General features: G+C 46.2%; 1 protein-coding gene across 1 annotated transcript in view; it reads left to right on the top strand.

The window, feature by feature from the left end:
• Positions 1-15,728, top strand: part of LOC144822599 (pleckstrin homology domain-containing family M member 3-like) — a 539,479-nt gene that overhangs the window by 324,140 nt on the left and 199,611 nt on the right. The gene's annotated exons all lie outside the window — the stretch shown is intronic.

Raw genomic sequence — 15,728 nt, 5'->3', positions numbered from 1 at the left:
GAAGTGATTAAATTAAAAAGTTTATTTCTAAATTGATTAGGCAATCCTATTTCATTATGTGAGAGCGACTGTACTCAACTTCCCACAAATGGCCAAAAAAAGGCAAACAAATATGTCAAATGATATTTTATTGGTGAACCCAAAAGGAGCATCCCTAAAGTAAATACAATTTTTGTCTGAGCCACCCAATATCCTTACACACGACCTGGGTTCCTGGTTCCGGTTTCTTCCCAACTGTGACTGAACACTCCAGTTTTCATGCTTCAAACATAAAGATTATCTCTCTTCTCCGTTCCTCATTTTGTTTGCATGGAGATGAATGCTCCGTATCATTCTCAACATCACTTTTTAGGTTGAGGGTTTTCAATTCCATGCCTTTGTTTACCAAAGGCTGTCATTGTTAGTTACATTTGGTATTGTTGAGCTGATAGATGCTTTGTTGCTAACCTGCTCAATAATAACAACAATGCAGCTCTACTGTGTCACTTATAGACACTGCTTCCTATCTACAGCTGTTTTTTCACACCTATGTGTCACTTGCAAAAAATATTTTTATGATCACATATGCCACAATTATCAATTAAAAATTAACAAACGGCAGGTAACAATACTAATTAACAATTATTATGAGTACAAAATGCATCAATATTGTGTAAAATCAGCCTTTATGGCAGATTTTCTGCCATCATAAATTTAGTGTTAAGGATCAGACGTTGTGTTACAGGGGAAGGGCAGGGGTGACTGCTGTGAAAGTGATAATCCCCACAAGGTTATAAATTTGAGGATGTTAACACATATTTTCAATGAAACTCTCCACCGCATTTACACACTGAAACCTAGAGAAAGTGTAAAAATGGAAAGAGATGTTAAAGACTCAAAGGCCCTCAGATTTACAGAAGGGGCAGGGAAGAAAATGTCACACGATGAAACCTATTTTCCCTTTGGTGAAAATAAACGCAAATAAGTGAAGGGGCCTATACCAAACACAGGTGCATTTCCGTTAGTTTAGGTTTAAGTATACATACATGAATCAAGGATTTTCTTATATTAGATAAGCATGCGTTGGGATTTTGTGAATCTCAGTTATAAATCTTCTGAAATCGTAGAAAGAGTCCTGTGAGGAATAGAAGCATGCCTTTTACAAGCCTCTTTGTTAATTTGGGCCAATGGCAGAAATCATCTGTTACAATTCCATATTTTTCACACTATCCAGTCACCTCTCTATTCCCTAATTTTAGCATAACTCTAATTATCCCTGAATTTGGGCCCACAAATGTTAATGGTTGTGAGATTTTTAGGATAGTGTGAGTGAGGAGACGCTATGAAGGAAGGAAACGATCAGCGGGTGACAGAGAAGGCATATTTGGTAAGCAGCTGGGTTGAGTATGACTGTGACTGAGTGGCACTCTATGAATCATAACCGGCTATTCCTATTTGTGTTGTGGGGTACTCCCTTTGACAATCTTTCAGGGTTGTAACTATCCTTAGAGCACAAGTGCATTGGCACTGGAGTGTAAAGGGCTCCATGCACCAAAATTAGTGCTGTCGCAGTGGTGTAGCAAGGTCAGGTGGTACCCGGTGCGGGAAATTTCTTGTCACCCCCCGGCTTGACAAAATGGCAAAAATACAAGTGTCATCACTGAGGGTGGTGACAAAATGGCAAAAATATGTGTTTAAAACACATATCTTTGCCATTTTGTCAGCCCCCTCAGTGATGACACCCGGGGTGGCCCGCACCCACTTTACCCCCCTTCCTACGCCACTGTGCTGTCGCTTACTACCTAACCAGTGGACAGGACTCATTTCCTTCTCTGGGTCAATGGCCACTTGCTATGGTGTTGAAGTCCTTTTTATATTTCTGCTTTATTGAACATTGACACAACCTTCCCCATTCCTCCCCCTCATGTTTCTGTGGTTGAGTTTTCCTGTAGAGGCTTGTCACAGGGGTCATCATTCCCTGAGGCTTCGGCTCACTCCATCGAGTCCTTCTGGGTTGGTGCCTGCCTTTAACAGCATTTATTCGAAAGAGGGTTTAACTGGGAAACATTTGGTTTGAAAGTAAGAATTTCCTGTTACTGACTTGCCCGTTAGTCCCAGGCGCATGCGCCTTTGTAGTCTCATGACAGCACGCGACAGAGTTCTCAGATACCGATCACGCAGTGAATTTCCATTTGCCCTCTGCTCCGTCTCGCGCCGCCTGAGAACACGCCCGTTCGCCTGCTAAATCAGATAATTCGGAACTAAGAAGAGAGGCCCACGTGAACTAAACGTTAGTGATAAATGCAGTGTAATTATAACCTCTCACAGGGAGAGGTAGAGTTTTCCTCTCCACTTCTGCCAGGCCCTGTTTTTCCAAATTAATGCAATTTGTTGACAAGATACGGATCCAGCAGAGGCCGAGATTTACAGTGTGCCCTAAAAGCTTTTAACAGCTGTTCGTCTTTACCACTGTTCAACGGTGTGCTTTTTAAATTGGGTCCGCACAAAATATGATCTTGAACAAGCTTTTGATATGTTTTTTTCCTTCCTCCGAGGCTCTCGCGCTTAGCTGTTTCCAAGGTGACCTGTGCCGGGTTCTCTCTGAGTGCCTCTCCACTGCAGACCGCTTTGTGTGCAGGCCTCGTGCTCATCCTGCAGGAGGCTGGAGAGTGCATCAGGACTGCACAGCCACATTCTTTCCACGGTAGCTGCCTTTTTTAAGAACACTCTTGGGAGCAGAAAAAAATATTGTTATAAGCCTGGTGTTGCAACAATGGGAAATGGCTCCCCTCAGACTTGGGCATTAGCAACATGCTCTGGTGATCAGAGGTCCTGCAGAGTTTCTGGTTGATGAACTCAGGTGGAAAGAATGGAGTCATTTGGTGGTTCCTTGGTTAGCCAGTGAAAACACCACATCTGCCATTTTTACTAAATCAGGCGTTGAAACCTACCGGCGCAGTTTCTAATTGCACCAGGCTTGTACCATTCTCTGCAACCAGATTTCTTGTTTTGCAGCGCTATAGGACAGTAAGAGGCACAGATGCGTTTTCTTCCTTCCTTGTAACCTTTCTTATGGCTGGTGGGCATTGTTGTGCAAAACGGAAGAAGCAAACGCAATTTGCAATCGAGCTAAAATAGGTAGGTAAAGTAAAAATTGCAATAAAAATTGCTTATGCTTGTACTTACACTCTGCTTGGCAATTATTTTTCTCGATCCAAATCCCGGGGACTAACTGGCAGCCCTTTTGAAAATGTTATGGTGTCGACTTGGAAACTAGGAGCTCTGAACAAAATGTTATATTCATGAAAAACTAATGTTATTCACCAGTTCCTTAATGTCCTTAGGTGCCAAAACGAGAAATCCACAGAAACCTGATTAATATGCAATAAAAACGGACTATTCTGGTTAACCTGAAAGAGGCTGTTGGCAATTTATGTTTTAATGTTATAGTAAGCAATGCTCCTCGCTCACATAATCCACAACGTCTTCATCAGGAAAAAGGTTTATCAGACCAGTTAAGAAAATATTTGCATCACCATCTTTTTACTTCAAGGTGTACTGTGGGAATATTTTTCACGTCAGCCCCTCTTTTGCTTGGGCAGCTCTCGGGGAGATATGTTTCATGGGTGCTTGCAAACAAGGCCTGGCCATAGAATGTCACTCGACCTTCCTGCAGGGATGGTAGTGTACTGTTGAGTCTGTTTGCTGTTATTTAGAGGAGCCTTTGTCATATAAGAAGGCTCTGCTGGTACCTTAAAGTTCTGCAGACTAACACTTTTGCCAAGGACTCTGAAGAGGGTGATCTCATGGTATGACGCCATGTAAAAATCACATGTGGCATAACACAGCATCATTAAATCAAGTGCACAAATTTAAATGTCACTAACTGTATTTGTAGACTGGAAAAGGGTCTTGAGGCACAACAAAGGTTTGGATAATTCAGATAGATTCTGTCCTACCACAAAAAGACTAACAGGGCACAAGATGTCAGATCTGTAAAGGTGGTGATGTAAGATCAGGCACAGCTGTGTGTTGAGGGTTGACAGTGAGGTGTGCTAATGAGTTCAAATGTAGGCATCCATTAGTGTGTGCAGATACTAAATGTAAGAGAGGAGGTTAAATGCAGCAGTTGAACCTATTAGATTTGGAGGATCAATCTGCACTACAGGAAGAGTCCTCTAGAAGGAGGGTGTCAGGAGAAGGAATGTGTTTTAGTTAGTTCTGAGTGAAAAGCCTGGTGTGGATGTGTAGCGCTCCAGCACTTGGTGGGACCATAGTCTATACTTGTGGAATACATGTAGAAAAATCAAGGTAAGATAAGCAGGCAAAGTCTAACTAAAGTGAAGGGAGAACATCGGTTGGTGGACAGGGAGTGGGCCAGAAGTTGGTCAAGAGACAACAAAGGCCCTGGTGCTCAAGAAGGCACCAAATGAGAAGCTCCTGTTTGTGTGGTGACCGGCTGAAGATTAAGAAAGAACTTGTGGAGATAACTGAAGTAAGGTACGAGCTGTGACACATCATACCATCATGGATTAGATGCTGAACAGGGTAACTTGTAACATAAGTCGATGGCCTGTTACCATAAGAAATATTTGTAAGGTAAACTGTAAGATAAATACCTTCTCTATTGCCTCTTGGTGTGAGAAAGAAACCCTGTAAGATAACCTGCAAAATGGGTGACTCATCTTTTACCTCATGGGATCGCTTCAAGGTGACTTGTGAGATAGATAAATCATATGTTGACATGAGAACTGTAAGGTCACATGCATAATTAATTAATTCTCTGTTACCTTAAGCGAAATAAATAAGGTAAAGTCTAATATATGTGAATTTTTTTTTTGCCATTCACACTGACATAGGGACTCTCTTTTGCCATCCACAATAAGATAGGTCCCTTGTAAAGTTGCCCGTAACATAAGTAAATCACCTGTTTCCTTCAAGGAAATGTATGATGGCATGTAACCTCAACCTCTTGGTGCCATTAGGTTACTCTAAAGATAATCTATACATTACGTGGGGGACAAAACTTTGCCTGGCAGCTCGTGAGGAGAGCTGCACAGCCCCATACTCCCAGCCTTACCGCCATCCTTCAGCCCACCGAGCGCCGTGAGGGGAACGGCCGGGCAGGCAACCACAGCTCCCAGCTCACAGGACTCCATTTCCCAGGTGCCCCGGTGGCAGAGGCGCACCTGGGACGTTGCAGGCTGCGCCCGGAGGCGCCTACAAACACCGGAGCGCCGATAGCTCCGTGGGGGACAAAACTTTGCCTGGCAGCTCGTGAGGAGAGCTGCACAGCCCCATACTCCCAGCCTTACCGCCATCCTTCAGCCCACCGAGCGCCGTGAGGGGAACGGCCGGGCAGGCAACCACAGCTCCCAGCTCACAGGACTCCATTTCCCAGGTGCCCCGGTGGCAGAGGCGCACCTGGGACGTTGCAGGCTGCGCCCGGAGGCGCCTACAAACACCGAAACGCCTCCTGTCCCACGGGACAGCGCGCGGGACGTGCCGGGAGAAGCCCGGGACAAGGGCGGGCCCTCTACGGCCCTCAAAGGCCGGATAAGGACGGGACGGGCCACCCCACTTGGCTGCTACATTGTAGGTCATTAAGAAGGTAAAGACCTTTACTCACCCATCTGTCTCTATATTTATGGTCTTGCTGACATATCGCTGCCTTACATCCCTTTATCATCATGACTTCTAAAGTGGATTACTTAGCCAGCGTAGCAGGTACAGACCAAAAGTTCTCTTGGTTAGACGAGTTAAACACCTTATGTCAAACCACCTACGCTATATCAGAAACTCCCCTTCCGCCTAAAAGCGATAATATACAATCGGATAAGCTCACACTCATAGAGTACCCCACTTCATCCAACAAAACTTGCAGTCTGAACAATCCAGGTAATCATACCCCGTGCCCAAGCTCACTCACTGTTAACTCCCCAATGATTTCACCGACTGTTGAGCTCCCAGATGCCTTAACCCCCCCTCCACACCTGCATATACTTCCGCTCATTGAACAACTGCTTAGTTCTCTGATAGCCCCGTTGTTGGAAAAAATTAACTTGTTAGGGGAGAGGCTCATTGGAATAGAGTCAGCCATCAAGTCAAACCTGTTGGCTGACAAATGCAGTGACACACACAACCGCCTAAAGTCACCTCCCACTCATCAAGGCTCTAAACCATCTCTGCGGGATAGAAGCTGCCAAATACAATTAACTGGCCCTAGTACAGTAGGGCAAAAAGTAATTAAACATCCTCCCAAAGTCTCCTCTCCCCAGTTGACCGCACCTAGAGTAGTTCATAACAAGGCTAACTCTATCCATTTACCACCGGAGGCGGCCCCATATGTGTGCATTCCTGCGGGGGTCCCTACTCTTCCACCTGGAAAAACTGAGAGTCAACATGACTTAGTTAATAAAACCAAATTTTGGCTGTCAAAAAATAGGCCACTGCCACGTCACTTATATGGAACAATAAGGAGCGTTAGGAGGGTGGACTGGCTGGGTTCCCTTCCTAAGGATATTCCTGGGGACCTGGTACTCGTGAGATTTAGAGCCACAAACATTGTCCCTTACCTGAAAACCTGGCCGCCTCAAGAGAGAGACGGCCCAATATCTATATGGGACTTATATGACTTTTATCCCTCAATTCCTTGTTTTCCCCTTTTTCAGAAATCACACCTTACATGGTCGAACTCATAAAATACATCAGGACCTTCCTGGGAAACACTTGGACTTGTAATAACTAACTTTAACCCCTATGTTACCATCTGTATTTGGTTGTTTGTAATGCTGTATATACTGATGACATTCTTAAATGTTCCTTATTTTGCTTATTGTATTTTTTAGCTGACAAATTGAGGGTTTTAGATTGTACTGGTATGTTCCTTAAAATTATTGATATTTTTTAATTTATTCCTATGTATGCTTATATGATATTTCTTTTGAATATCGAATAAAGCTTATTTTGAACTTTGAACATTACGTGAGCCCTACTGTTTATCATCGGCAATGAGAAGAGGGACTCTGTAAGGCAACACAAGTAAATCCTCTGCTGCCAACAGCAGGTGGAGAAAGAAACCCTGTAGGAAAACCTATTACTGAAAGAACGCCCAGGGAACCACTAGGTGAGCAACCTATGGTTTGAATCAGAGCTGGAGTAGTGGGTCTGAGAAATTAATGAAAAGAAACCTAAATGAAAACATGTAGGCCTAAAGTAATAAGACTTAACCCGTACTTGGGATAACTGTGCTGATCGCTACCACATGACTTATTCTGAACGCTGAAGAAGAAAATAAAGAGCATGCTACCGTTTGCATACCATGTTTATACTGAATAAGGAAAATTAATTTTGCATGTAGAAAAAAACCTGAAACGTGCTCTTCGCTGGGTGAATGCCTTTACCACGGGAGCCATTCTGCAGCAAAGTGCAGTCCTTTCCTGAGGAGCGGCGTAAGCCCCAGGGGCCACTGCTGAGAGACCCTAGTGGAACCCAAGCAGCTCTCAAGGAATGATATATCGACTAGGGCTGGGCCTTACAGATTTTAGGAAAAGCAGTATACCAGAACGTATATAATTTTCACATAATTAAACTTCGAAAAGTTTCAAAAGACATCATGGTAGAGAATGGTTATAACAAGCATAGTTTGCTACATGTTTGTTCATTTCCATGATCTATAGAAATTACTACTTATGATTAATTTCTTTCTAAATTCGATGCCGTATTTAGCTAGATAACCCAGTCAATTGTTGCAAAACAAACTGCACATGCACATAATCTGTTGATTTTAGTCGAGACTGTGACGTTTTTATACGGTTTGTATTGTAGTGATGTTCATGTGAATGGTCTTCCTTCTATACCTGGGACCATGGGCCTTTTATCCTGTAGGTCTGTTTCGAGATACACTTAAGCGAAATGTTTGTGTCCTTTATAATGTTCAAGTACCCGAATAGACGTTCGCCTATCAAAATAATGAACTAGCAAATTAATGATCTGCTAATACATCCGAGTTTCTCGTAAGTATAAAAATGATAAAACTGCCAGAGCAAGATACATTTGAAGGCGATCGTGTATTTTTTGCAGTCACGTCAAATTATGCCCCAAGGTTGCACAGACAAGGAATCGGCGGCGGTGCAGTGCTCAAAAGTGACTGAAATGTGCCAGAGATAGTTGAAATGTGAATAGCACACGAGTTATAACATGATACATTTTGATCAAATGATATCTAGCAATCAGTCGTTTAAGGAAAAGAGGGTAACTGAGCTGAGCCACGGGACATAACGTCGTGTGATTTTAGGAGTCCAAAATAGTCCTTGCTGAACACCCGCAGGCTGAACTCAGTCCTCCTGTCCCTTCAGTTTTGTAGTGATGCTAGGACCGCCAATCATGACACTGGAGCCAGTTTAGAGTAACTGCGTTTATTTCTATATTTGCCCTAAAGAGCGCCGAGTCTCTGTTGCCTGCCGGCTCTGCTCTAGCGTTTCGCGCCTCTCGCGCTGGTTGCGCGCGCAGCCAATGATGGCCGCCGGCACGTCACGTCGCCGACGTGAAGTGCGTAGACTAGACCGTCACTACATATCTCCCCTTTTTCCAACACATAACATTTATAACTTACAGTCCGTCGCTCAAATCATAGTCTCTGAATCTCATGGGCTTGACCACCGCCCTGCCACTCCGGGTCAGTCTTACCGGGGTGGTGTGGTTCTCTTCCTCGCCGCTCCTTCTGCTTCCTCGTGCCTCTACTTGTCCATTCACCTCACTCCGGTTCTCTCCGAACCTCTGCTCTTGCTCGATGCTTCCCGCCTTCGCCTGTCGCTGTTCTTTTCCTCCCGTTCCAGGTTCAGCCTCCTGCTGTCCTTGTTGGTCGAGTTCGTTCTCTCCATCCTCTTCATCTGCTTCTCCATAGTCCCACGTTAGGATCTTATTGCATCTTGCCATGCGGTCCTGTGACCATACATTTCCATCACTCAATCTGGCCGCTCTACCCTTTATTTCCTTCACTTGCATGGGCTTGCTGTATTTGCTCTCTCCCTTCCTTTGTAGTATGGGCAACTTTACTCTCACCCATTCCCCTTCTTTCAGTTCAGTGTCTTTCACATTCTTCCGCTCATTGTAATGTTTCGTGTAGATCGCTTGTGCTTTCTCTATGTTAGCACGCACCACTGCAGGGGACCATTCGCTTACTATAGTCTTCTCTTTCTACACCCGATTGTCTTGGGTGAACGGTTCCCGGCCGCGCAATACTTGGAAGGGGCTGTAGCCAGTGCCTGTGGGAGTGATCCTGTATGCCCACAACATATGCCATATGTCCTTCTACCAATCTTTGTTGTCCGCGATGGCTGCCTGGATCGACCCCATCACTACTCTGTTGAAGCGTTCTACTTGGCCATTCCCCGCTGGGTGGTATATGGATGTGTGCTTCGCTAGGATGCCATTTCGTTGCATGAAGTTGTTCCACCTTTCCGATCTGAACTGGGGCCCATTGTCGCTGAGGATGGACTTTGGGATGCCTTCCCTTACAAAGGTGTCTACCAAAAATGTTACGATGGTTTCTGTGTCCATTGTTTCCTCTATCTTCACTTCTGGCCACTTCGAATATTTGTCTACTAGGACACACACATACTTTTGGACTCCTTGTGTGTCTAGGATCAGGCCTAGGAAGTCTACCGACAGCTCCTCCCACGGATTTTTTGGAGGTTCGAACGTACCCAGCGCCGGGCATAGTGGTTTGAGTGTCTTGTCTGCACCCTGGCACCTTGCACAATCTCTTACATGCCGTTCTGCTCTTATGTCCATTCCTGGCCACCAATAGTCTTGCTTGGACCTCAGCTTGAGTTTACCAATACCCAGGTGTCCTTCGTGTAGCATGTCCAGCAGTCTGGGGATGATACTTGTTGGGGGAAATGACCTTTTCACCTCTATACATGAATATTCCTTGGTCGTCCATGGACAGTTCTTCCCTGACTTCGAAGTAGGGGTTGAGTTCCCCCCGGGTGTGTCTCTTGTCAGGCCAGCCTTAGGTGATGTATAACTTCACTTCTTCTAAGGTCTGGTCTTCCGCATACGCCTGTTCCCACTCTTGAAGGCTGATGACCTTTTCGTGATCCTCCATGAGTGCTACCCACTCTTCTGTCCCCGCCTTATCTTCCTCACTGGGTTCCATAGCCGCCGCTCTGCTCAAGTAGTCGGCGACTTTGTTCTTGCTGCCTGATATATGTTCCACATCATACCTGAATTCCAGTAGTTTCAGTGACATTTTGGATATTCGGGGCGTGGCCTCCGCGTGCCCGCTCGACGTTAGCACCTTCAGTAACGGTTTGTGATGCGTCCGTAATTGGAACCGTGTGCCCCACAGGAATTGTCTGAATCTCGTGGTGGCCCACACCACTGCCAGCATCTCTTTCTCTATCACGCTGTACTTCTTTTCTGTTTCGCTCAATGTGCGTGAAGCGAAACTTAATGTTTCCAGTCTTCCCTGTCCTCGGTCTTGCATGAGGACGGCACCCAATCCTTTATCGCTGGCGTCAGTGGTTAGTACGGTCTTTCCTTGAGGGTCGTACCCTTGGAACGGTATTGCTCCAGCCACTTCCTTTTTGATGACTTCAAATTCCCTCTGTGTATCTTCTGACCAGCAGAATTCCATGTTCTCTTTTGTCAGCTGTCTCATGTGGTGAGTCTTGGAGGCAAAGTGCTGCACAAACTTGCCATAGTACTCTGCCATTCCCAGGAATGACCTGACCTCTTCCTTGTTGGTGGGGGGCGGCGCTTCGCAGATCGCCCTTACGTTTTCTGCTTTCGGAGTCACCCCTTGCACTCCTATCTCATGCCCTAGGTAGGTCACCGAGTTCATCCCTATCCGGCACTTGGACCATTCTGCCGTGAGTCCTTTTCCTTCCAAGATCTTCAATACTTTCCCAAGCTTTACGTCGTGGTCTGGTCTGTCTCTTCCCATCACCAGGATGTCGTCCTGGAAGTATTGAACGTCGGTGATATCCTTGAACAATTGGTGCATCAGTTTCTGAAACACCGCCGCTGCCGAGGCCAGTCCGAATGGCATCCGGCGGAACTGATAGCACCCAAACGGGGTGATGAACAACGTTAGTTTCCGGCTCTCCGGGTGCAGAGCTATTTGATGGTAAGCGGATGTCAAGTCTATAGTGGAGTACCACTTGATTCCCCTGGTGCTAGCAAGCATCTCTTCTATTCTGGGTAAGGGGAACCTTTCCACCACAATGTTCTTATTAAGTTCCCGCAAATCGACACACAGCCGGACCTTACCACTGGGTTTCTTAACTACGACCAAGGGCGCCAGCCACTCGGCGCATGTGATGGGCTCGATGATCCCCTTCCTTTCCAAGTCTTGGAGTTCCTCCCGCACTGCTTCTTTCACCGCTAACGGGACATTTCTTGCCTTGTGGGCCACTGGTACGGCATCTTCCTTCAGGATGATTTTGTGGGCGAACTTTTCCAGTCTTCCTACTGTGCCCCCGAACACCTTGGGGTATTCACTCCTCCATTTGTCAAGATCGGGCGACGCCTCCTGGTCAGTCAGTAGTATCTGTTCCTTACCTCCCGGATCCAGCTTGATGCCCAGGTCGCCTTGATCTAGCCATCCCAAGACCGACGGGCCTCTCTCCGATACATAGAGCTTGCAGTATGCTGACCGGCCTCGAAATTCAAAGTTCAAAGGTCTGAATCCCGCCATTGGTATGCGGTCTCCGTTGTACGTGACGGGGCGGATGTCTAGTTTTTCTAGCTCGGGGCCTAATCGTGGTGCGAATTTCTCCTCCCACACTGCCCTCTGGATGATTGTGAAGGGCGATCCTGTGTCTGCCACCACGCTGATCAAGACTCCTCCTATTGTCATTTTTAGGACCGTTTCATTGTCCGTCTGCCGTCTCTGCCCAGGACTTGGCCGTTCATGCTTAGCACCTGGTCTTCGATGTAGATCACTGTGACGACATCCTCCTCTGTATCGTCGTCTTGGTCTTCGTCGCCTTGACCCACGTATCTCACTGTGCCTTTGGAGGCCTTCTTCCGACAGACCTTCTCGTAGTGGCCAATTATTCCGCAGTACATGCACTTGGCGCGAAATGCGGGGCACTTCCTGTCGTGCGCTTCATGCGACCAGCTCCCGCACCTGTAGCATGGCTTCTTGTTGCTCCCTGCTTGTTTCCCTGCTGTACTTGCGTTGCTGTGCCACTTGTTGGGTCCCCTCTCCATCGGCTTCTTGTTCTGATACTCTCTGCGAGGTCCTTCGTCGTCTACCTTGTTTACCATAGCGTTGGACGCTGTTTCTTTCCTCGTTACATCGGCACATCGTCGTGCCAATTCAGCCCTTTTGACGATGACCAACACCTCTTTCGGTGTGGTGTCTCCGCTGGCCCATAGTTTGTCCTGCACTGTCGTGCATGTGGTGTGCATCACCACCTGGTCTTTGATGAACTCCTCTTCCCAGTTGTCGTACTTACACGTGGACGCCAACCGCTTCAGTGCCGCCACGTATTCCTCCACCGTTTCTCCTTGGCGCTGCTTCCTCTGTTGGAAATTGAACCTGTCCACCGACACACACACGGCTGGTCTGAAGTGTTCATTTAGGTCGTCAAGTGCGTGCGTATATACATCATCGTCCGTGGCTGTTCTCTGTTTCGGAACTAGGCTCTTGTAAATCCTGAGATCTTCCGGGCCAAGGTTCAGTAGTAAGATGCGTTTCTTTACTTCCTCATTCTCATCTTTCAGGACTCCTATGAAATTGTCTATATATTCTCTCCAGTCCTCCCACTTCATGAGGGGTTTCCCGGGGCGAGGCAAAAACTGTACTGGCGCCATCGCGTATCCTGTTTGCGCGCTCATTTTCTCTTTCTTGACCTTTGGTGGTGCACTCCCTTGGCTTCTGGGACTCCCTGGTGCGTCGTCCTGCTCTTCCTCGCTTGTTTGGGAACACCTGCGTCAGCCCCCTTGGTCTCCAGTGAGTTATCCAGCGCGGGTTCCCCTGTCTTGCGGGCCGCAGTGTGGATTGGCGCACTTCCTGCTTGTCCCTGGGGTCTGTCCCCCTTATTTTCGCTTCTCTGTGCTGCCCCCTCGGGTGTTCCTGGGCTCTGCCGCGCTCTTTAGGGTACCTGTTGTTGTGCACGAAGGTTTTCTTAACTTGTCACCCTTTGTGTTCTTGTTTGCTGGTCCTGGTGTCACTGGTGCTCTCCTTGTTGTGGTTCTTTCTTGCTGGGGGGTCATCATCCCACCCTCGTCGCCATTGTAGTGATGCTAGGACCGCCAATCATGACACTGGAGCCAGTTTAGAGTAACTGCGTTTATTTCTATATTTGCCCTAAAGAGCGCCGAGTCTCTGTTGCCTGCCGGCTCTGCTCTAGCGTTTCGCGCCTCTCGCGCTGGTTGCGCGCGCAGCCAATGATGGCCGCCGGCACGTCACGTCGCCGACGTGACGTGCGTAGACTAGACCGTCACTACAAGTTTCTATGTGTTGGATCCTCCTGATAAGACTGACAAAGTCAGCTAACAGAGGCAACCAGCCCTGGAACACAGTTAACTTCTTGCCTGTTTGGTTCACACTAAATTGCATATAGGCTTTAGATTGAAATTAGACAAAGTATTTAGTTTCATGAAGGTTCAATATTGAGTTTTTTTTTAAACTGAACCCCTCCCAGTGCCACACAAGCTCTCGACTCTGCTTTTTATTGAACATCAAACTTACACTTGAAGGCAAACAAGTAGATCGGACTGAACCCTCATAAGGGGGCATATGTATTAAAAACCTGTTTTGAAAGTCCTTAATAGCGATTTTTTGCGAATCGTTCTTAAGGGCTTGCAACATGGAATGTATGTAGGAATCGGAATATTAATTGCGATTTCTTAATATTCCTTAACTGCGGATCGCAAATTGTGATTCGTAATTAAGGAATAGTTTCCCATTCATTCCTACTAGGCCTGTAGGAATAAATGGGAAGACATTCGCAATTTGCGAGCACCCATTAGGTACTCACTAATTGTGCATGCAATTTCAAGGGTGCTAGGGTGTCAAAAGGACACCCTAATGCACCCCTGAAATATGTATGTGTGCACATGTGGCGCGCATATGTGCCCTAGTATATGTGTGCCACATGGCACTTTGAAAATGCAATAAACTGCATTTTTCAAAGAAATCGCAAATTACCACCAACTTGAAGTTGGTGGTAATTTGCAATTTCACAATCCAAAATCACACAACTTGGGTGCTTCATGCATCGCATTTAAGGAATCACAGTTTGCGATTCCTTAAATGCAATCGCAAAATAGGGAATCACAAATTGTGTGATTCCCTATTTTGCAATGCCCTTTTGAGATGATACATTTGGGATACATCTCAGAATCGGCCCATTTGCGAATGGGAAAAGGGCTTGATACATATGCCCCAATGTCCTTAGGGCCCCGCTATAGACAATAGTAGCCTCCCTTTGTGGCTTGGTACTTTTATGAATTACAGAAGAAAATGTCTCCCTACTGGAGAAGACATTAAAGCTGATGCTTGCTATGACTTCCTGCCCGTAGCCCCTACTTGGAGGCTGTGGATTCTACTTCCTCCCACTCAACACACACAGGCATCTCAATACAGGAATCAACAAAAGGCCCCATCAGCACTGTTGATGATGGCACCATAACACCAATGCATGATGGCCTGCCCCATAAACATGTGATCTGCGAATCAGTAAGCTACAACCCTAGAATGGTGCCCAATGGCCAGTGGAAAAGTGGCACAAGATGATACTTCACCCTTACCTCCGCCCTGTGCCTAAGTAATGGCCTAGATTGTGCTGCTTCCTTCCCCATTTAAACCGCTCTGTGATTTAAGGCCCACCGCTAGCATCTTCTGTGCTCTGCTGCTCACAAGTTCAAATGGCGGTAATGAGCCTTCCAACCTTCTGAAGCTAGAGAATTTAGTGTCATTAAATCTGTGTATAGTGATGCCTGTTGTTTAACATGCTTAGAAACGGCAGAAGAGTTGGGGTATGAAGCGCTACATAAAAACAAGTCCATATAGTTGCTTGAAGCCACTTCTGGTGGTTGCTCTTTGCTACAGGTGAGATCCCTTCTTTAAAATAATGTGCTCTTGGGACTCTAAGCAAGAGCTACAAACAGTGATGCAAGTTTGCACCAGTTGTAATTCTAAAAGTGGCAAAATAGGGGCACAGAAGCAATAGTAGTCACTAAGGAAAAGTATAGCATATTGTTATCAAGTGAGGGGAGAATGGGGAGAAGCCTTGAATGAGCGGGAGAGGTACTATGGAGTGCATCTCTTGGTGGTATGTCTACACACTGGCTGGTTTCTATGCAGAGCTTCGCTGGAGACGTTGAAGAATTAGCATGGTGCACCACGTGCTGCTAAAATAACCCCAGGCAGGTGAGATGGCAGAATTAAGATGCCAAGAGCGCTGATATTATTGAAAAAGTCTTGTGTGGTGTTGTGGTCTTTCCTGAGTTTGTAGGATGCTCCATCTGCTAGATGTATAATGAGGAAAGGTGCTGTAGTTGCAAAGTTGTGGGATGAGTGCAAATAAGAATCTGTCTGCTGTATGTTTTTTGTTGACTGGCATAGGTGTGAATATTACAACTTGCTAACTTTTTCCAGGTTAAAAGCACGCCACATGAATATATTAGTCAAGCAAATCCACCAGATACAGCATGGAGCAGCCAAAGATCTTCATTCCCCATGGAACTAGATCCTCCAACATTCTTAGTGGCACATCTTCACGCTTTTA

Source organism: Lissotriton helveticus, chromosome 3_1 (genome assembly GCF_964261635.1).
Source record: "Lissotriton helveticus chromosome 3_1, aLisHel1.1, whole genome shotgun sequence".
NCBI classification, from domain to species: Eukaryota; Metazoa; Chordata; class Amphibia; order Caudata; family Salamandridae; genus Lissotriton; species Lissotriton helveticus.
This window is presented reverse-complemented; position numbering and strand designations above follow the sequence as displayed.